This window comes from Mobula birostris, chromosome 6 (assembly GCF_030028105.1).
Source record: "Mobula birostris isolate sMobBir1 chromosome 6, sMobBir1.hap1, whole genome shotgun sequence".
In the NCBI taxonomy this organism is placed as follows: Eukaryota; Metazoa; Chordata; class Chondrichthyes; order Myliobatiformes; family Myliobatidae; genus Mobula; species Mobula birostris.
Genome location: NC_092375.1, coordinates 48992016 through 49013858, shown reverse-complemented (window position 1 = coordinate 49013858; position 21843 = coordinate 48992016). Strand labels below are relative to the sequence as shown.

Here is a 21843-nt window from a genome sequence, read left to right as displayed (position 1 = left end):
TCATATTAGCTTTGAAGGCAACCAGAAGGCTTGGATCTTATAGTAATAATGTTGGCAAAATCTGTATTCAGTTGGTACTTCAACAAACCGATAGCAACGGGGATTTTTACACATGTAGTTTTTTGTGCAACTCAAGCTGTTGCTAGTGATTCAGCAACCTTCCATTAACTGTGTTGTTGCACCTTTATCATTTGAATTGATGCAAATTTAAATTATTCACAATCTATTCTGAATGTAAATTATCCTGAAAATTTTAGGTTTTGATGCCTGAGGTCCAAGTTTTTAAAATGGTGTGTAATCTTACAATTACTGACAAGTACTCATTCTCACATGAGAACTTTTAAATCATTCTTCAAACTTTTGAAGTTATGATAGCTTAATTGTTTATTCTCAAATCATTAAAATATTGAAAATACAAGCGAACAAGAGAAAATCTGCAGATGCTGGAAATCTGAGCAACACACACAAAATGCTGGAGGAACTCAGCAGGCGAGGCAGCATCTATGGAAGAGAGTGCAGTTGACGTTTCTGGCCGAAACCCTTCAGCAAGACTGGAGGAAAAAAGCTGAGGAGTAGATTTGAAAGGTGAGGGGAGGGAAGAGAGAGAGGCCAGACAATAGGTGAAACTTGGAGGGGGAGGGATTAAGCAAAGACCTAGGAAGCTGATTGGCAAAAATAAAAGTAGTAGTAGACTACTTGGCCAAATCCATCATGTGTTAAAAATCACAGCTAATTCTAACATCTATTTTCAAAGATTTAACATACTACATTTTTTTTAATCAAACAACTGCTTTTTTTCTTAATCATGTATATATGCTTTGCAAGAGCAACTTAACGTGGCTGTCTATGCATCAAGTTTCATGTCATTTTCAGCTCCTGAACTGCAGGGCTCCCTTTAAGCATCTGACAGCAACAGATTTCACAAACACTAATGTTCTTGACAGCGATTGTTGGTCCTGAAAGATCAATAATGAGCACTACTGCTTTGCAGCTGATAGCAAATCCATCATAAAGCTTTAAAGTACATGTTAAAAAGTAGTATTATAAAAATGCTGCTTTAAAAAAAAAGTTCAAAAACAAAAACCTTATAATCAGTTGTGTAATTACCAGATTAACGGTTTTTTTTAAATTTGAAACTGCAAATAAAGTTTTACATATACATTTCAAAAATTAAGATTTTATTCTTCATTTACTGGGTTACATCTGAACCCGAGGGGGACAAATACCTTTGCAGGCAGATTTGCTAGAGTGATTAGGGAAAATTTAATCTAAGTTGAAAGGGGGATGGGAACCAGAGTAATAGAGCTGAAGATGGGGCAGCTGGCATACAAATTGATGTTGTGAGTGGTGAGACTTTCAGGAGAAGCAGATGATAGGGCAAAACTGTAGCCAGTGGGATGAGACAAACTGTAACATGGAGACAAAAAAAAAATCAAAAAGAGTGATGGATACAGGACTGTAGGTATTAGATTTGAATGCATGCAGTATACAGAACAAGGCAGATAATCTTGTAGCGCTGTTAGAGACCGGCATTTATAAATGCTGTAGGCATCACTGAGATGTGGCCGAAAGAAGATTATAGTTGGGAGGTTAACATCTAAAGATACACAATCTACCAAAAGGGCAGCAGGTAGGCAGAGGTTGGGGTGGCTCTGTTGATTAAAAAAAAATATCACTGAAATCCAATCCTTAGAAAGACGTAACATAGGATCGGAAGATGTAGAATCCTTGTGGGTAGAGTTAAGAAATTAAGAGTAAAAAGACCCTGATGCAAATTACAGTGCCTATAAACAAAGTATTCACCCCCTCCCTGATGTTTTCATGTTTTATTGTTTTACAACATTGAATCACAGTGGATTTAATTTGGCTTCTTTGACACTGATCAACAGAAAAACTTTTGTGCCAAAGAGAAAACAGATCTCTACGAAGTGATCTAAATTAATTACAAATATAAAAAAAATTGATTGCACAAGTATTCACCCCCCTCCCTCTAATATGACACACCAAATCATCACTGGTGCAGCCAACTGGTTTTAGAAGTCACATAATTAGTTACTGTAAACGGAGATCATCTGTGTGCATTCAAGGTGTTTCAAATGATTGCAGTAAAAATACACTTGAATCTGGAAGGACCATTTGCTGGTGAGTAAGCATCCTGGCAAAAACTACACAATGAAGACAAAAAAACACTCCAAGCAACTCCATGAAAAAGTTATTGAAAAGCACAAATCAGGAGATGGATACAAGAAAATTTCCAAGTCATTGAATACTCCTTGGAGGGTAGTCAAGTCAATCATAAACACAAAATAATCTGCAGATGCTGAGGTCAAAGCAACACTCACAACACACTGGAGGAACTCAGCAGGTTGGGCAGCATCCGTGGAAAAGATTGGTCGACATTTCGGGCTGGAACCCTTTGTCAGGACTGTAGAGGGAAGGGGCAGAGGCCCTATAAGGAAGGTGGGGGGAGGGTGGGAAGGCGAAGGCTGGTCAGTTCCAGGTGAAAAACCAGTAAGGGGAAAGATAAAGGGGTGGGGGAAGGGAGGCAGGGAGGTGATAGGCAGGAAAGGTGAAGAAAGAATACGGGAAAACACAATGGGTAGTAGAAGGAGGCGGAACCAAGGAGGAGGTGGTAGGCAGCTGGGGGAGGGGGCAGAGAGACGTAGGGATAGGGGAAGGGAGGGGGAGGGAATTACCAGAAGTTGGCGAATTCTATGTTCATACCAAGGGGCTGGAGACTACCTAGATGGTATATGAGGTGTTGCTCCTCCAACCTGAGTTTAGCCTCATCATGGCAGTACAGGAGGCCATGTATGGACATATCTGAATGGGAGTGGGAAGCAGAGTTGAAGTGGGTGGCTACTGGGAGATCCTGTCTGTTTTGGCGGACGGAGCGGAGGTGCTCGACGAAGCAGTCCCCCAATCTGCGTCGGGTTTCACCGATGTAGAGGAGGCCACACCGGGAGCACCGGATGCAACAGATGACCCCAACAGACTCACAAGTGAAGTGTTGTCTCACTTGGAAGTACTGTTTGGGGCCCTGAATGGAGGCAAGAGAGGTGGTGTAGGGACAGGTGTAGCACTTGCGCTTACAGGGATAAGTGCCAGGTGGGAGATCTGTAGGGAGGGACGTGTGGACCAGGGAGTCGCAGAGGAACCGATCCCTGCGGAAAGCAGAGAGGGGTGGAGAGGGAAAGATGTGCTTAGTGGTGGGGTCCTGTTAAATCAATCATCAAGAAATGGAAAGAATATGGCACAGCTGTAAACCTGCCTACAGCAGGCCGTCCTCAAAAACTGAATGACCGTGCAAGAAAAGGGACTAGTGAGGGAGGCCACCAAGAGACCTATGACAACTTCGGAGTTACAATCTTCAGGTGGTTGAGATGGGACAGACTGCGCATACAATAACTGTTGCTGCATACTTCACCAATCACAACTTCATGGGAGAGTGGCAAAGAGAAAGCCACTGTTGAAAAAAAACTCACATGAAATCTCGGGTGGGACTGCCAGGAGGCTTGTGGGAGTCTCTGAAGTCATCTGGAAGGTGGTTCTGTGGTTTAATGAAACCAAAATTGAGCTTTTTGGCCATCAGACTAAATGTTATGTTTGTGCAAGCCAAACAACGCACATCAATAAAAACACATCATTCCTACTGTGAAGCATGGTGGTGGCTGCATCATGCTGTGGGGATGCTTCACTGCAGCGGGCCCTGGAAGGCTTGTAAAGGAAAAGGACAAAATGAATGCAGCAAAATACAGGGAAATCCTAGAGGAAAACCTGATGCAATCTGTAAGAGAACTGCAACTTGGGAGATTTGTTTTGCAGCAAGACAATGACTCCAACCATAAAGTCAAACCTACTCAGAAATGGCTTAAAAACAAAGTTAATGGCTTGTATTGGCCAAGTCGGAGTCCAGACCTCAATGCAACCGAGAATGTGTGGCTGGACTTGGAGGGCTGTTCACTCACAATCCCCATACAACCTGACAGAGCTTGAGCAGATTTGTAAAGAAGAATGGGGGGAAATGGCAGTGTCCAGATGTGGAAAGCTGATAGAGACCTACCCACACAGAATCAAGGCTGTTATTGCTACCAAAAATGCATCTACTAAATAATGACCTGAAGGGGGCGAATACTTTTGCAATCAATTTTGTGTTTAATAATTGTAATAAATTTAGATCACTTTGTAGAGATCTATCTTTACAATGACCCAAGTCTTTTTTTGTTGATCAGTGTCAAAAAAAGCCAAATTAAATCCACTGTGATTCAATATTGTAAAATAATAAAACATGAAAACTTACAAGGGGGTAAATCCTTTTAAAGGTATTGTATATACAGGCACCTGAACAGTAGCCAGAATGTAGGATTACAGATCCCAACAGGAAAGAGAAAAGGCATGTAAAAAAGGTGAATGTTCAAGTTCTTGAGTGTCAGGATCTCCGAGGATCTAACCTGGTCCCAACATAACAATGCAGCTTTAAAGGCAGCAAGAGGGTGGCTATATTTAATGAGGAGTTTGAAAAACTTTGGTTTGTCACCTAAAACACTGGAAAACTTCCATTGATGTACCATGGCGAACATTCTGATAGTTTGCATCACTGTCTGGTATGGGGAGGGTGGGGGTGGGAGGGCTACTGCACAAGACCGAAAGCTACAGAAAGTTGTAAATATAGCTCCACCTTGGGTACTAGCCTCTGTAATACCCAACACATCTTCAAGGAGAGGTACCATTATTAAGGACACTCATCACCCAGGACCCCCTTCTCATTGTTACTGAAGGAGTAACAGAAGCCTGAAGGCATATATTCAGTGATTCAGGAACAGCTTCTTCTCATCTATACCATCCGACTTCTAAATGGACATTGAACCCATGAACTCTACTTCATTTTTTAAATGTATATTTTTTCTGTTTGGCACTATTATTGATCTACTTATTTAATATACAGATGCTTGCTGTAATTGATTACCTTATTTTTTTATTTCTATATTATCATGTATTGCATTGTACTGCTGCTGCTAAATTAACAAACTTTACATTACATGCCAGTGATAATAAACCTGATTCTGATGTTATGAGAGTCATGGGAGAATTCAGTATGCAGGTAGATTGAGAAAATCAGGTTGGTGCTGGATCCCACTAGGGGAAAGGCAATTCCAGATTGGGTGTTGTACAATGAAGCAAATTTGATTAGGGAGCTTAAGGTAAAGGACCCTTGGGAATACACCCTGCAATTTGTGAGGGTGATGATAAAGTTAGATGTATCAATTACAGCAGAGAAAGGGAATTACAGATGTACAAGAGACAAGATGGCCAAAGTTTGTTGGGAGGGGACAACAGCAGGGCTGACTGCAGAACAGCAATGGCTAGAATTTCTGGGAGCTATTCTTAAGGCACAGGATAGATACATCCCAAAGATGAAGTAGTATTCTAAAGAGAATACGAGGCAACTGAGGCTGCCAAATCAAAGACAGCATAACAGCAAAGTGGGGGGGAGGATATAATATAGCAAAAATTAGTAGGAAGTTAGAGGATTGGGAAGCTTTTAAAAACCAACAGAAGGCAACTGAAAAAGCCATAAGAGAAAAAAAATGAAGTGTGAAGGTAAGCTCGACAATAAAACCAAAGATACCAAAAGCTTTCTCAGATGTGTAAAGAATAAAAGAGGGGTGAGAGTGGTATTGGACTGCTGGAGAGGTAGTAATGAGGGCCAAAGAAAATGCAGACAAACTCTGTAAATATTTTGCATCAGTCTTCACTGTGGAAGACTTTAAGTGTTGGTTAATGTATAACTGCAGTTGATAGCCAATTCATGATAAGGCAGCACAATGATACAGCTAATAGACATGCTGCCTCACAGTTCCAGTGACCCAGGACCATCCCTGGCCTCTAGTGCTGTCCAAATGGAGTTTACACATTCTCTCTGTGAGTATATGGATTTCACCAGACACTCTGGTTCCCTCTCAAGTTGGTAATTGGTTAATTAGCCATTGCAAATTGCCTGTGGTATAGCTGACAGTAGAACCTGGAGGTAGATAATTGTGCCTGGAAAAATCGGGGAAATTAAGAGGAATGGGATTGCTATATTGAGAGCATATACTCGATGAGCCAAAACAGGCTTCTTCTCTATCACAAAGGTACACAGAAATATCCAAAAATCAGAGAATGAAAATATTTGAAAAGCATTTAGCTAGTATTGCAATGTCTGTACAATATGTACAATAAGGAATATAAGAAGGGAAGGTTTAGAAGGTTATGGGCCAATGCAGAGAGATAGGACTAGCCCAATTTAGGCAGCTTGGTTGCTATGAACAAGTTGGGCTGAAGGGCCTGTTTTCTGTGCTGCTGCATAGCTCTATTGAATACATCTAAATTACAAATGTTGGGAGAAATAAAATGTGTTCCAAACAACAGGAAAAAAATACAACTTGACAAAACTATTCTCAATAGTTCCTGAAGCTTAGAAACAAGCAGTTAAATTCACGCATAAATTTGTATAACACACTTAATTCAAATCAGAGCCTCATTATTTTAAACTCATTTTTCCTCTGTTTACATTTCTAAAAAGAAGTAATTGCCTGGTCCAAATCTGCATTGTTCTAGTAGTCATAGAACAAAACACTATAGCACAGCACAAGCTCTTTGGCTCAAGACGTAATGCTAATCTTTTAACCTACTCAAAGATCAATCTAACCATTCCCTCCGACATAGCCCTCTATTTTTCTATCATCATGTGCCTATCTAAGAGTTTCTTAAATGTCTCTATTGTATCTGCCCCTACTGCCACCCCCGGCAGGGCGTTCTACGCACCCACCATTGTTTAAAAAAAAACAACTTACCTCAGACACCCCTTAGACTTTTCTCCAACTCATCTTAAAATCATGCCCCATCATCTTCGCCATTTCTACCCTGCATCTTTCCACATTTTAAAAGCAAAACTACATTTTCAGGTGTGCAGGTGTGGGGTCTATAACACAATAGCTGAAATGGCCTGAATACTCCACAATATAAATTGCCAAATAAACCTCAACCTGAATTACTCTGTGCAAAATAATGCATTTCTGCAACAGAATCCAAAGTACACTAACTGATAGTAAATATTTATTAGTTCCCAAACCTCTTTTCTTTACTTTTACACCATCTTCCTACAACTTTGTCACCATTTATTTTGCAGGCAAGGATTACCCTTCTGTCTATCCATCTTCTAATGTATAAGCTACTGCTGATATGGCTGATCACAACCGTGATGTAAAACAAAACTACTGTATTTTTCCACTAAATTTTGTAACATTTCAGGGAAATCTACAAATACACAAGGATTAGGGAATAGCATGACAAGGGTATAGGGTGCAGTTAGAAATTCAGAGTGGAAAGTGGTTAATAGAATAAACACTGGTGTACTCTGTATGGTCTTTTTCTGTTCCTTCCAGTAGGAAAAACACAGATCCAATGCATACTGTGAACACCACTCTATTTCAACACACTACTATACCTGTCACTTATATTATCCTTACTCAGCACTACAATCAGAATTTGGTCTCAGCACACTGCTGCCACTTCTGTGTAATTTTTGTGCATCACTTTCCTGAATAATCTGTATCACCTCCTTGAACAATAATGCACAATATGCCTGCACTTCCTAAGGATATTGAGGCAAGCAAGGCACCACTACATCCTATAGACACCATAAAGAGCATCCTGACAAGTTGCATCTCCATCTGGTATGGGAACAGCCGAGCACCAGACTGAAAGTCCCTGCAAAGGACTGTGGAAACAGAGGATTATACGAGTCTCCCTACTATTCATTGGGGACACTTATCAGGAGTGCTCTGTACGCAGGGCCCTTAGTATTATCAAGGATCCCAGACATCCTTCTAGCTTTCTCTTTGACTTTCTATCAGGCAGGAGACTCCAAAGCACAAAAACAAGAATAGTCAGGATGAGAAATAATTTTATTCCCTGAAGCTATTAGGCTTCTGAACTCTCTGCTGCATCACATTCAAAGTGTCACCGATTAATCTGCTTTGTACCATACAACATTTAATTTACGCACTTTACTTTGGTTATTTATGCGCAATTCATCTGTAGATTTTATCTTTACTTTCATAAGTTACTGTGTTGTATGTGTACTACTGTGCTTTACACCCTGGTTCAGAGAAATGTCTCGTTTGACAGTATACATATACATAGTTAAATAACAATAAGCTTGACTAGATTTATAGTTTAACTTCAACTGAAGAACTATCTTATCCTGCGCTGTCTATCTACAGGACATACTTAGATCATCATATTGCCCCCACTTGATTTTCTTTTACAAAATCCTTGCTAACATGGAAACAGATTAGAGGATGACATTGATGTGCAAAGCACATTAACCACTTATTTACAGACAAATAGCAAAACACTCACCAAACAAGTACTCATCTAAACCACCTCGTTAAAAAAACAATGACACGAAACATTCAAACTCAACAGATACTTTAAGTCTCTAAGTTACACAACTACAAAAATAAACATTCAACAAACCGGTACTTAGCCAAGAGTGCGCATGGGCCCTCCTATATTTACAGCACACTTTCCCAATAGTTCTTCACCACTGGTCATGACCTCAGTGTGAAGATGAGCCCCTGGAGACATAAGAAAGAGAGCAAATCTCTCACACATGATATTCTTATACCCCTGAGGTGCCTGGAACCAGAATGGGAAAGAGCTGCTGCATCCTTTGAATGAGACAATCAACAACCAGCACAGCGGAAGTGGCTTTCGACTGGCAAATAAATTAATCCTTCACATTACACTAACTAGTTAGAAATTAGCTTAGACCTCCAAAAGATTCACTGGCATGACCTGATAACGGTAGAATTTTTTTTAAACCAATGCGGTTCCCTTACCCACAAAGCTTTTTAAATATAACAGTATTTATGGTTCATCTACTTCACCAAAATGAATTCTATGTAAATAATAGTAATGGTAGGTGATGCCCACAGTATGCATTGGGTTCAGTGCTTTATCCGGTGGAAAGCACAGAACAAACAGATCATATGGCCCATCCACATGGCACTAAAATATTTTAACTCAAGGTTGATTTACATGAAGGAATAAATACTAATATGTTTTCTTTATATAGTCACTATCTTTGGTTTTGTGGATTTCAGGTTATGAACGTTTTCCATACATAATACAGTCAGAGTTTATACAGTGAAGAAACAGATCTTGCAGCCCATAACTATGCAAACCATCATGCCCATTTATACTAATCCCACTTGCCTGCATTAATTCCATACCCTTCTGCCCCTTGCTTGTTCAAGTATCTGTCAAAAACCTCCAAATTATCATTACTTATATGAAGCCCCATCATCTGTGCAATGTTGATTATCTATTTTGATTGCATTGTACAGCACCATGTATTTCTCCCATACTTGACTGGTTATATATTAAAAAAAGTCAATCCATCTGTATATGAACTGATTCTTTAAAAAACACTTATGTTTACGTGCTGTATCTCACAGAAAGGGAACATTCCATACCACTTCAGAAGTTCATTCCATAGTCTAGATGTGCTACAAAGAAAATATGGTTGCCAGCTTGATGAAAATAAGGCTCCTCAGAATGGAAAAAGATATATATTTTTTATTTTTATATATCAATGTACCTATTAACAGTGGGTTAAGGAATAAATTGTTCAACCTTTGAGAGTTTGTACACCAGAAGGAAAAACAGGAAGAATGAAGGCTGTAATCGGCAATTTGCTCCAGCTACGACACCTTGTTTTACAAACTCTTGATTGGTCACAGTTTGACATCTGCAATAATTCTCTTCAATAATGTCATCACAGTTCTGCTGTATATAAGCCTTCAAAAATCTTTCCAAAACTCTTGGGTACAAGTTGCAAAATACAGGAGTGGTCATACACAAAGGACGAGTATGCAACCTTACATGGCCACTGTTTTTCACACTCTCATTATACTCTATTCTTAATTTAAGCTGCCTTGCTATAAAGAGTCAATGACTGAAGTATTTCCCATGGGCTAGAGCAAAACTCAAAGACACAAATCATGCACTTGCCAGCCATAATAATAACTTTATTGATCCCAAGTGGGAAATTATTTTGTTACAGCAGCAACATTTAAAAACACACTTAGCAATAATAAATATAAGTACAAAATATTAATATAAACAATAATATACCAATATGCAATAATTATGTACAAAATAATAAAAACAGACCATTGTACTATGATATGTTCTCCTGTTGTATACGCATATTTCATTTGGTAGGTAAGATGCTCTGTAACGATCCTTGCGACAATGGAGCTGAATGACCCTGTTTGAAAGGGTGCTCTGCTGCTTATTCAGTAGATCACGGAGAGGTCATGCCTGATTGTCCATAATGGATAACAGTTTGTTTAGTGACCTCCTCTCCACCACTAACTCAAGAGTTTGGGTTGTAGCCAAGGACGGACCCAGCCTTTTTGATGAGTTTATTTAGTCTTCTCACAACACCAGCACCGATGATGCTCCTCCAATATAAAGCCGCAAAGACAACTGTATTTGCTACAACAGGCTGGTAAAAGATCTCCAACATCCTGCCGCACACATTGAAGGATCTCAGCTTCCTGAGAAAATAGAGTCTGCTCATCCCCTACTTGTAAACAGCCTTGGTGTTGGTTTTCCAGTCAAGTATGTTGTTGAGGTGAACACCCAAGTATTTGTACTCCCCCACCACCGTAACTTCTCCCAGAATGTTAAGAGGACATCACAGTCCTCTTCCTCCTAAAATCAATCACCACCTCCCTGGTTTTGGCCACATTCAGGCGTAGGTGACTCCTCCCACAACAGTTCACAAACTTGTCCACCAGTCCTCTGCACTCCGACTCCTGCCCATCTCTGATACACCCAACCATCGTGGAATCAGAATTTCTGCAAGTGAAAAAACTCAGATTTGCACTGAAAGCCTGAGGTGCACAGGGTGAACAGAAACGGAGACAGAACAGTCCTACGTAGCGTTTCAGTGCCACTCACCACCATCTCAGACAGAGAACTACCGAGCCGTATAAATCTCAACAACTACATAATTGCAAGTTCAGGACCATGCCCAAGTGATTGTTACTTTGAAGGTGGATTTAGTATTACTCTGCCCTCCATGTAGGTGAGAGAGTGAGAGAGAGAGAGTGAGTGTGAGAGTGTGAGAGTGTGAGAGTGTGAGAGTGTGAGAGAGTGAGAGAGTGAGAGAGTGAGAGAGTGAGAGAGTGAGAGAGTGAGAGAGTGAGAGTGAGAGAGTGAGAGTGTGAGAGAGAGAGAGAGAGAGAGAGTGAGAGAGAGTGAGAGAGAGTGAGAGAGAGTGAGAGAGAGTGAGAGAGAGTGAGAGAGAGTGAGAGAGAGTGAGAGAGAGTGAGAGAGAGTGAGAGAGAGTGAGAGAGAGTGAGAGAGAGTGAGAGAGAGTGAGAGAGAGTGAGAGAGAGTGAGAGAGTGAGAGAGAGAGAGAGAGAGAGAGAGAGAGAGAGAGAGAGAGAGAGAGAGAGAGAGAGAATAGATAAACTCTTGAATTAAATCCTGACAAATTCTGTCTTGACCATTATTTCATATGCACTCATTGTTTCCATCAATACGTCCTTTTATGGCCACAATAAATACTCTGACAAATTAGAAATATAATGAACTCAGTTTCTAGGCATTTGGAAGACCCATGAGAAAATAATCATTGTCACTGGATATGTAGAAATTAGTTTATTTACAGTTAACAGTGCAAGACCTACATGAAACAATTAACCATACTCTGCTAAAGCATTAGCACTTGCTCAGTTACTGTTAATGTGCTACAGTATCTTAGAGGGAGAAATAAAAGGTGGGAGAAGATTAAAAACAAACATCTTATCTAAACAAAAAAAACTGTGAATTTCAACTATTAGCTGCAAAACCAGTGCTTGAAAATAATATTTAAGTTGTCTGAACACTGCAAGTGTTAGTTTAGCACAGTTGGTAGCATTTATATTAGAAACAGAAGGCTGAGACAAAACAAATACTACTTCGCTTCAGGAGATAAACTGAACATGACTTTGGTACAATATTCTTTCTTTAAGTATAATCTATTAATTAAGGAGAATAAACCAAAATGCCAGACACATTTCAGATCACTGCTGAAGACCATTATTTTATTCAAAGCCTGGGTAGGGAGGTGTCAAACCCCTACTCTACATCAGTACCAACAAACAGGTTGCCTGGTCATTTACCCATTGTTGATCACAAGATATCCGTCATCCTTTGCCTCAACAACATGCAAGAGAAAGGAATTCATTAAACTTGTGCATACTTAAGTATTTTCAAAAGCATCAAGCCTACCAGAGAACACTAAACATTTCTCTGCTACAGGTGTCCCCTGCTTTTTGAATGTTCGCTTTACAAAACCTCACTGTTACGAAAGACCTACATTAATTACCTGTTTTCGCTAACAGGTGTTTTCACTGTTATGAAAAAAGGCAGCGCGCGAAAAAAGCAGTGCGCGCCCCGAGCAGCCGCTCCTCCCCCGGATTCGGAACTGCATTCTAGCCGGCATTGCTTAAACACGTGCCTGTGAGCATCCGTTAGCAAGATGAGTTCTAAGGTATCGGAAAAGCCTAGAAGAGCTCGTAAGGGTGTTACACTTAGCGTAAAACTAGACATAATTAAGCGTTTCGATCATGGTGAACGAAATAAGGACAAAGTGAGTTTGGCTTGTGGAAGTTGAAGAAGATGTTGTTGAAGAGGTTTTGGCATCCCATGACCAAGAACTGATAGATGAAGAGCTGACGCAATTGGAAGAGAAAAGGATAATAATCGAAACCAAATGCAGTAGTGAAAGTGAACTCGTCCAGGAACTGAATGACAACCAACTGCATGAGATTTTCGCTGCAATCGACAACAATGATTGCAGAAAAGTACAACTTTAATTTTGAAAGGCTACGTAGGTTTAGGGCATATTTGCAAGATGGTTTGAGTGCTTACAAAGAACTGTATGATAGAAAAATGCGCGAGGCTAAGCAGTCAAGCAAGCCTTCCACATCAGCCACAGCAGACGACCAAATTCGACCTTCGACATCGAGGCAGGCAGACATAGAAGAAGATGACCTGCCTGCCTGTCTGGCTCTCTGCTTGAGCAACTCTTTAGTTCCACTCACCAGCTTTTTGTCTACAACTTTACAAAAGTTTTCACCACATATTGGGTGTTCTCAGGTAATGAACACCTGATTATGGACACCCTTACATACAAATGTGCTCACATTCGAAAGTCCAATGTGTATATAGACATCAGTTCCTACGAAGAGCAGATCAAGTTTGGTTTTGATGCCATTCACCAAAATATTGTGGATATATGGTTCTATAATCAACTTATTTTTTTATGCGTTATCCAACTTACAAAAAACTTCTATAAAAGTAGAACCAGTTTGTTATCTAGGGATAGCCAATATTTATCCAACTTGCCCTGAATGACCACAATGGAATTTGTCTCCACCAATTCTGCAGGGAAGACCATCCCAGATTCCAACCACATGATGCATGAGAAAGCTTTCCTCGTGACTTTGAATTTTGACCCATTTATTTTATAACTGTTACCTCAAGTCCTTGACCTCTCTACAAAAGCCAACATATTTTCATCATCTATCCTGTCCAAATTCCTTATTATTTAGGTACTTTCATTGATTTGATAAAATCCCTTTGGCTGTCTCCAAATCAAACAAGTCTAGCCTCTCTAATCTATCCTCATAACTGTAGCCCCTCAGCATTCAAGTTCTTGTAAATCAGGGGTTCCCAACCCTTTATGCCATGGATCCCTACCATTAACTGAGGGGTCCATAGACCCTAGGTTGGAAAACCCCATTCTAAATATTTTCTGGCCCCCATCTAATGCCATTACACATTTCCTTTAATGTAGCAATCAGAACTAACAACAATATACAATTGGAGGTTAGACCGGTGTAAATACAATATTCAGCACAACTTTGCACTATCAATAGAAGTGTAAAAGTCTAGAACCGTGTATGCCTTATGAACTGTTTTCTCAACGTTGCCTGTCATTTTCAACATTTGTACACATATATTCCCAAGGTCTCTGGACACCAACCTTTTTTAGAATAATAAGCTTTATTCCAGCATCTTACAAACTAAAGAGAAAACTTGCAGATGCTGGAAAATCGAGCAACATCCACAAAATGCTGAGGAACTCAGCAGGCCAGGCAGCATCTATGGAAAAAAAAGTAGGGTCAACGTTTTGGGCCAAAACCCTTCAGCAGGACCGGAGAAAAAAAGCTAAGGAGCAGAATTAAAAGGTGGGGAGAGGAGAGAGAGAGAAACACTAGGTGATAGGTGAAACCTGAAGGGGGACGGTTGAAGTAAAGAGCTGGAAATTGATTGGTGAAAAAGACAGAAGGCCATGGAAGAAAGAAACTGGGAGGAGCACCCAAGGGAGGCTATGGGCAGGCAAGGGGATAAGGTGAGAGAAGGAAAAGGAGATGGGAAATGCTGAAGGGGTAGAGTAGATGTGCACCAAATGGAAAAGGTGCAGTTGAGGGCAGTGTTGGTGGTGGAGGAAGGGAAGCTCCTTTCTTTGAAAAAGGAGAACATCTCCTTTGTTCGAGAATGAAAAGCTTCATCCTGAGAGCAGATGTGGTGGAGATGGAGGAACTGAGAGAAGGGGATGGCTTTTTTAACAAGCAGCAGAGTGGGACAAGGTGTAGTCCAGGTAGCTGTAACAGTCCATGGATTTGTGATAGGCATCGATGGATAAGCTGTCTCTGGAGAGACAGTTAGATCGAGAAAGGGAAGGGAGGCATCATAAATGGACCATATGTATTTCAGGGTAGGGTTCAATTTTGAGGTAAAGTGGATGAAGTCAACAAGTTTAGCATGGGTGCAGGAAACAGCACCAATGTAGTCGTCGATGTAGCATAGGAAAAGTGCAGGACAATCACCAGTGTAGGCTTGGAACATAGACTGTTCCATGTAGCCGACAGAAGGTTATGTGTTGCTGGGGACCACATGAGTGCCCATAGCTACCTGTTTTGTTTGAAGTGGGAAAAGCCAAAGGAGAAATCATTTAGAGTGAGGACAAGTTCCACTAGACAGAACAGAGTGGTGGTGGAGGGGAACTGGTTAGGTCTGGTGCCCAGAAAAAAAAAATGGAGAGCTTTGAGGCCTTAAGTGCCTAAACAGTCCTTCCAGTTGAGGCAACACTTCACCAGTGAGTCTCTTGGGGCCATTTACTGTGTTCAGTGCTCCTGATGTGGCTTCCTGTACATTGGTGAGACCCAATGTAGACTGGAAGACTGCTTCACCGAGCTTCTACACTCCGTCCACCAGAACAAGCGGGATCTCCCAGTGGCCACCCATTTTAATTCTACTTCCTATTCCCATATGTCCATCCATGGCCTCCTCCACTGTCATGATGGGACCACACTTGGGTTGAAAGTACAACACCCTGTACTCTGTTTGGGTAGCCTCCATACTGATGGCATGAACATCGATTTCTCAACCTTCTGGTGATGCCCCCCCACCCCACCCCTTCATCATTTCCCATCCTCTTTTCCCTTTCTCACCTTATCTCCTTGCCTGCCCCCCTCCCTCTGGCACTCCTACCCTCTTTCTTTCTTGCATGGCCTTCTGTATCTTTCACCAATCAACTTCTTAGCTCTTTACTTCATCCTTCCCTTCCAGGTTTCACCTATCATCTGGTGTTTCTCTCCCCTCCCCACACCTTTTAAGTCTACTCAGCTCTTTTTTCTCCAGTCCCGAAACATCAAATGTACTTTCTCCAATAGATGCTGCCTGGCCTGCTGAGTTCCTCCAGCATTGTGTGTGTTATTCCAGCATCTGCAGATTTTCAGGACTTTATTCTTTACCCTATTGCTTCAGAATAAGAATCGGGTTTATTATCACTGACAGGTAGTGAAATTTGCTGTTTTGTACAGTAGTACAGTGCGAGAGAAATTTTACTATAAATTACAAAAATAAATATTGCAGAAGAGGAATAGAAGGTAGTATTCATGAACCATTCAAAAACCTGATGGAGAGGAAGAAGCTGTTCCTAAAACAATGAGTGTGGGTCTTCAGGCTCCTGTACCTTCTCCTCAATGGTATAAATGGGAAGGGGGAATACCTCAGATGATGAGAGCCTTAATTATGGATGTTGCCTCTTGAGGCAATGCCTTTTAAAGCTGTCCTTGATGGTGAGGAGGGTTGTGCTTGTGTTGGAGTTGACTGAGTCTACGACCCTCTTTTAATACTGCATATTAGAGCCTCCATAGCAGACAGTGAAGCAACCAATCAGAATGCAATCTATCTGATCCTTTTGGATGTTGACACCAGGAATTTGAAGCTACTCAACCTTTTCAACACTGACTTCTCAATGAGAACTGGTACATGTTATTCCCCTTCCTGAAGTCAACAGTCAATCCCCTCCTCATTCTTCCCATTAAAAGGTTCCACATTAAACTTCATCTGCTGTGTTTGCTTATTCATCCAGCTTATTTATATCTTGCTGGAATCACTATCCTTTTTGCAGTTTTGTGTATCCATAAATCTGGTAATTGCAGCTTTCCATCCCAAGTCCAGGTCATTAATATACACTACAAAAAGGTGCAACTATTCCTCTTCCATTTCAGTAGTCCATTGCTGTCAGTATGAACGGAGTCTTGTAGGTTCTGAAGTACTTGATGAGTCTTTTGTAAGAACTAGTGACCCACAAATGAGGCAGGGATACTTAACATAATGGGTAGATAGAGAGGCATGGGTGCTGTCTATTCATTCCAACATTGGCACTTGGCTTCAATGTGCTCTCTTTGACCATTCTGATTCTCAGCATATTACAAAAAAGTTTCCCACTTGTTTGGTATCCACCCCCAGACCTTGGGCTGGGGCTCCACTGGCCCAACACTGTACCTTTGGGGTGATTTTGAGAATGGTCCTTAAGTGTTTTCTGTGTTCCTTTAAATTACTTGCCATGACAGAGTCTGAACAAAGGACTTGTTTTGGGATTACAGTTACAAGCCAGCAGACCTGATTGTGTGCGATCCTTCCCTTGACATTTGAGACGTCAGCCTAAATAAAGTCCCTGACAATCATTTGGCAGGACGGGTGAACCTAAGGATTTTTCCAGATTTGATGATACTTTTCCAGTACTTCAAGTTTATTACAAGTTGTTCTTGTATCTACCACTCATTTGAAGTTGGAAATTAACACCACTCAGTGGACCACAAGTTTAAGTTTGTAGTCTTCATACATGTTCTTCCTCAGATGGGCATATTATGATAGCTCACCACAGGCAGTGATAGCTTTCATTTATCAATGGTTGACCTCAGTAATTTCCAAGGTAGATAATATTATCCATGTTTCCCCAAAATCTCTTCATGGATTTCAAATGCAGTGTGGTGTGAATAAAGCAAGGACAGGAAAATTGAAGAGCTTTCTCTTTTAGATGTTTAATGTGAGACACATTCCTTCATATGCTGTAGTGAAATTATCCATTTTAGCTTAGAACTGAACTTCTAAGCATGCACTAACACAATGGCCATCGCATGGACAGATGGAGGAGCGATCTTTGTTTAGTGTTGGTGGCGGAGAATGAAACTTCCCACTTGTCCCAGAGATTACTCTTCACTGTAAACAAGGAAGACTGAGACAAAGGTTGATGCAATGACACAACATGCCTTAACACTGATCTTCACTGGGATTTCATCCAGGACGAATCTATGAGCAAGGATCATGGCTTGTATTTCATCACAAAGGAAAGAGATGAAACAATCTCTTTAGGCAGCTAGACCCCAGAATTTTCATAATTCCCCTTGCATGAAGATTGTGATTACTTTTGAGAGATCAAAAAGCTTAAGTTTAATTGTCATTCAACCAGACAAATACAGCAAAATGAAACTGTGTTACTCCAGGGCCAATGTGCAAAACACAGTAACAACAGTCATACACAGTATAAGGTACATACAGCACATATGATAGCAGTAAAATATGTCATACAAAAAATGTATAGTCCAAGTTCGAGTCCATGACTGTTGCAGCAGTCTGCAGTCCAACACCATACATCTCGCCTGCTTCCAAGTCAACACTAGAGGGCAGCACTGACTCCAACATGTACACCCCACTACACCACCTCCAGTGTTCCAGTGGAGCTCGCTGATTTCAATGCCTCTTTCCTGATCGGCTGCATATGTCACTGCAGCTTAAAGCTTAGTCTTTGTTATAGAGGCCACACAGTTCCCCTTCTGTCCGCCACTGGTGTTCACCAATAAACAAGTGACTCAGACTTGTAAGTATTCCACATTAACAATGTCTGGCAATCACAAGTAAAGTGACTTACATGATCACTTGTTGTTAGACTGCACAACGCCACCCACCCTCTCAGACAACTCTCTAACGCAGGCAGCAATACCACCTGCAGCAAATGCAACTTCTTCACTATCTCTGCAAATGAGCAACTCGTTGAGGGGCTAGACCTGCAATACTTTAAGTTCTAATGTCCAGTTTAAAAAAGACAATAAACACATTTGGTTGGCCCTGTGTAAGTTGCTCTTTCAGACGCGCTGCCATCTTACTAGAAGCATAGAGGTAATAACCCAACCTCACATTTTCCTGATTTGTCCAATTGCAAAAATCATATGGATGCAAATCTGGAAGGACTCTTTGGTCACAGGAAGAAAGTTGAGGAAGAATCTTACATTGGCTTTGATTGAACTTATCTGGTTCAGACACCACCTTGTTTTTCAATAATTGAATGGACTTTTCTATCTTATGCAGTGTTGGGATAATAAAAGTACCAAGCAGAGGGGAGGACAAAGTGCCTTGATCAAGGAGATCTCTGAAGTATTTCTTCCAGTGGGAGTTATAGTGTCAGAGCTGATACAGATCTTTCAGCTCAACCAGTCCATGCTTTTAACGGTGACACCAAGCTAGTCCCAGTTTTCTGTGTAACACCTATATTTCTATAAGCCCCACCCTTCTACCCACCTACAAGCGCTTGTTAAATGAAACTTTGTATCTCAACCACTTCTGGCATATAATTCTATACATTCCACTCTCTGCATGAAAAAGTTGCCCCTCAAATCCCTTTTAAATCTCTCACCCTAATCAGGACCTAACAAGCTTATCTATGCCGCTCAATTTTAAATATTTCTATAAGGTCACCCCTTATTCTCCAAAAGTTCCAAGGAATAAAGACCTTGCCTTGCCAACCTTTCACTGTAATTCAAGCCCTCTTGACCATGCAACACCTGTGTGAATTTCTTCTTTCAGTTTAACCTTATCAATGACTTTTACAATTGCAACATAATATCTTAACTCCTACACTCAATGCCCTGACTAAGGCCAGCACGTCAAACACACTTCTCACTGTCTCCTTGTGATGCTGCTTTCAACAAACTACGTACTTGTACTCCTAAGTTCCTATGTTTCATTACAGTACCTAGTGAACTACATTAATTGTAAAAATCCTACACTGGTTTGACTTTCCAAAATGCATCACCTCATACTTTCTCTATTGAACTCCATTTTCCACTCCTTGGCCTACTTCACTAACTGATCAAGAATCCTTGTAATCCTCCTTTGCTATCACCAACATCTGCTAACTTCATGTCATCTACAAACCTACTGATCAAGTCTTCAGCACTTAAGTATTGGCTGTATTACTACCCTCGACGAGCTCCTTTCTATCTTTGGTCCTAACAGGTCTGGTCATAGATGTCACCATCAATGGTCACCATAGGTCTGGTGCTAAAGAACTGAAGCTTCCACACCTACACCAAAAGTTCGATTTGGACTTGGGCCTTCAGATTCTAGCTGCTGCCTGTAAGGAGTTTGTACATTCTCCTCGTGATTGTGTGGGCTTCCTCCGGGTGCTCTGGTTTCTTCCAATTGTCCAAAGACATACCAGGTAGTAGATTAACTGGTCATTGTAAACTGTCCCGCAATTAGACTAGGATTAAATCCGGGGGGGGGATCTGGGGGGTGCGGAATGGCTCAAGGCCCAGAAGGGTCTATTCCGCCCTATATTTCAATAATAAGTAAATGTAGTATGTCTGCTCCCCCACTTCCTTAAGCCTTCAGTCACAGCAATGCTCCCCATACAAAGCTTTGCACTTTCCATTCATAAGCTTCTGGATCTTCTGACTGTTCACATTAGGCCAAATCTGTCTGCTTCTGATAAGGAAGCAAAGTTTCTTCACGAGTGCAGATTATGGTAGAATGCAAGGCAGATGAGGCACGATGGACAATATGTCACTGTTGTTTGTCAAATATAATCAGGTAAGCTACAAAGCAATAACTGAATTATCCTTCTTTGCAGAGTTTTAGAATTGTGTTCCTGCAACAGTTTTATAGTGGCCTAGTGATTTTAAAGAAAATTCACACACCAGTACACAAATATCTAATAATTTCAAGCATTTGGTGGGAATACAATACACAAAGTTCATATTGCACCCACAATATTAACCCTTAATAACGACAACCAGAAAATAATCAAAAAGATCCAAAATTTTATACAGCCACACATTATTCAAACACAAACATTGGCTGTAAGAGACTATATGGCTCCTCAAGCATATTTTCCAATGCAATAAAGATCGTTGCCACTTTGGTTTTCCCAAAATTCATTTTTCTGTTTTCCAAGATGTTCTATAGACTTATAGTACATAAATTCAGCAACTGTGGTCTTGAATATATTCAGTGATTCAGTAAGAAAATAGCAGGAGCAAGTCTTCTAGCTCCAATATGAACTAATTGGATCTACCCCAGGCCTCGTGCCTTAGAGCTCTCAATTCCCTGAAATCTCAAAAATATATTTAACATCTCTTTAAATAATTTTAAGATCAAATCTCCATAGTTCTTCATGCTAGGAAAATGACCATCCTCTGCAAGTAGTAGTTCCCACGTACTTCTTTTGCATACTTCCCTTGTATCTTACAACAGTATCTCCTCACTTGAATTTCACCCACTGGTGGAAACATCTTTACATTCTAACCTGTCATGCCCCATCTTCTCAGAAGGCACTGTGTCAAACTACCTCAGAATCATATGTTTCAATATGATTACATTTCATTAACCATACTCTAATGAATGTAGATCCAACCTTTTCACAAAAAAGAACCCCTTCATCACAAAGACCAACCTAAAGAACCTTTCCTGGACTGCCCCCATTGCAGATTATCTAAACATTATTTTCCACTTTAATTTTTTTTTCTACCTACCACTCAAGCTATTTCTGTAGATACTATCCATTCCTCAACTTGCTTTTCACCTATTTTTATGATAAGCAACATGTTTTCATCTACTGCAGAAGAATCAGAGGATTGCAAGAGTTTCCACAGTTATATATAACAAAAATTAACAAAAGTGAATGTTAGCCCCTTAGGGGGAGAGACCAGAAGACTGAGAATTAAAAGATAATTAAGAGATTATCAAACGATCTCTACAACTTGAGAAAGTACCATGCAAATGAATTGAGCTGAAAGTCGATAAGTCCCTAGTTGTGATGAACTGTATCCTAGGAACTTTAAGGGAATATGTGCAGAAGCAGTGGACACGTTAGTTGTCATCTAGCAAAATTCCTTGGACTCTTAATGGATAAAGGAAATAAAGAGATAAAGGAAAACTAGTAAATGGTGTATTTGGATTTCCAGAGACACTATGCATCAGCACAGAAAACAAACGCTTCAGCCCAACTTGTCAATATTGATCAAATAGCCTAGTACCAGTTCCCTGCATTGGGTCTATATTCCTTAAACCTTAATTAGCCATGTACCAGTCCAAATGCCTTAAGGCATCACATTAAAGTTTTGTAATTCTTTGAAATTCTTTACTCTAGAAACTGCCAAG

At 40.5% G+C, this 21843-nt stretch overlaps 1 protein-coding gene across 4 annotated transcripts in view; it reads right to left on the bottom strand.

Annotated features, from left to right (window-relative positions):
• The window catches only part of caska (calcium/calmodulin-dependent serine protein kinase a), a 410842-nt gene that overhangs the window by 359652 nt on the left and 29347 nt on the right, over positions 1-21843 (bottom strand). The window lies entirely within an intron of this gene.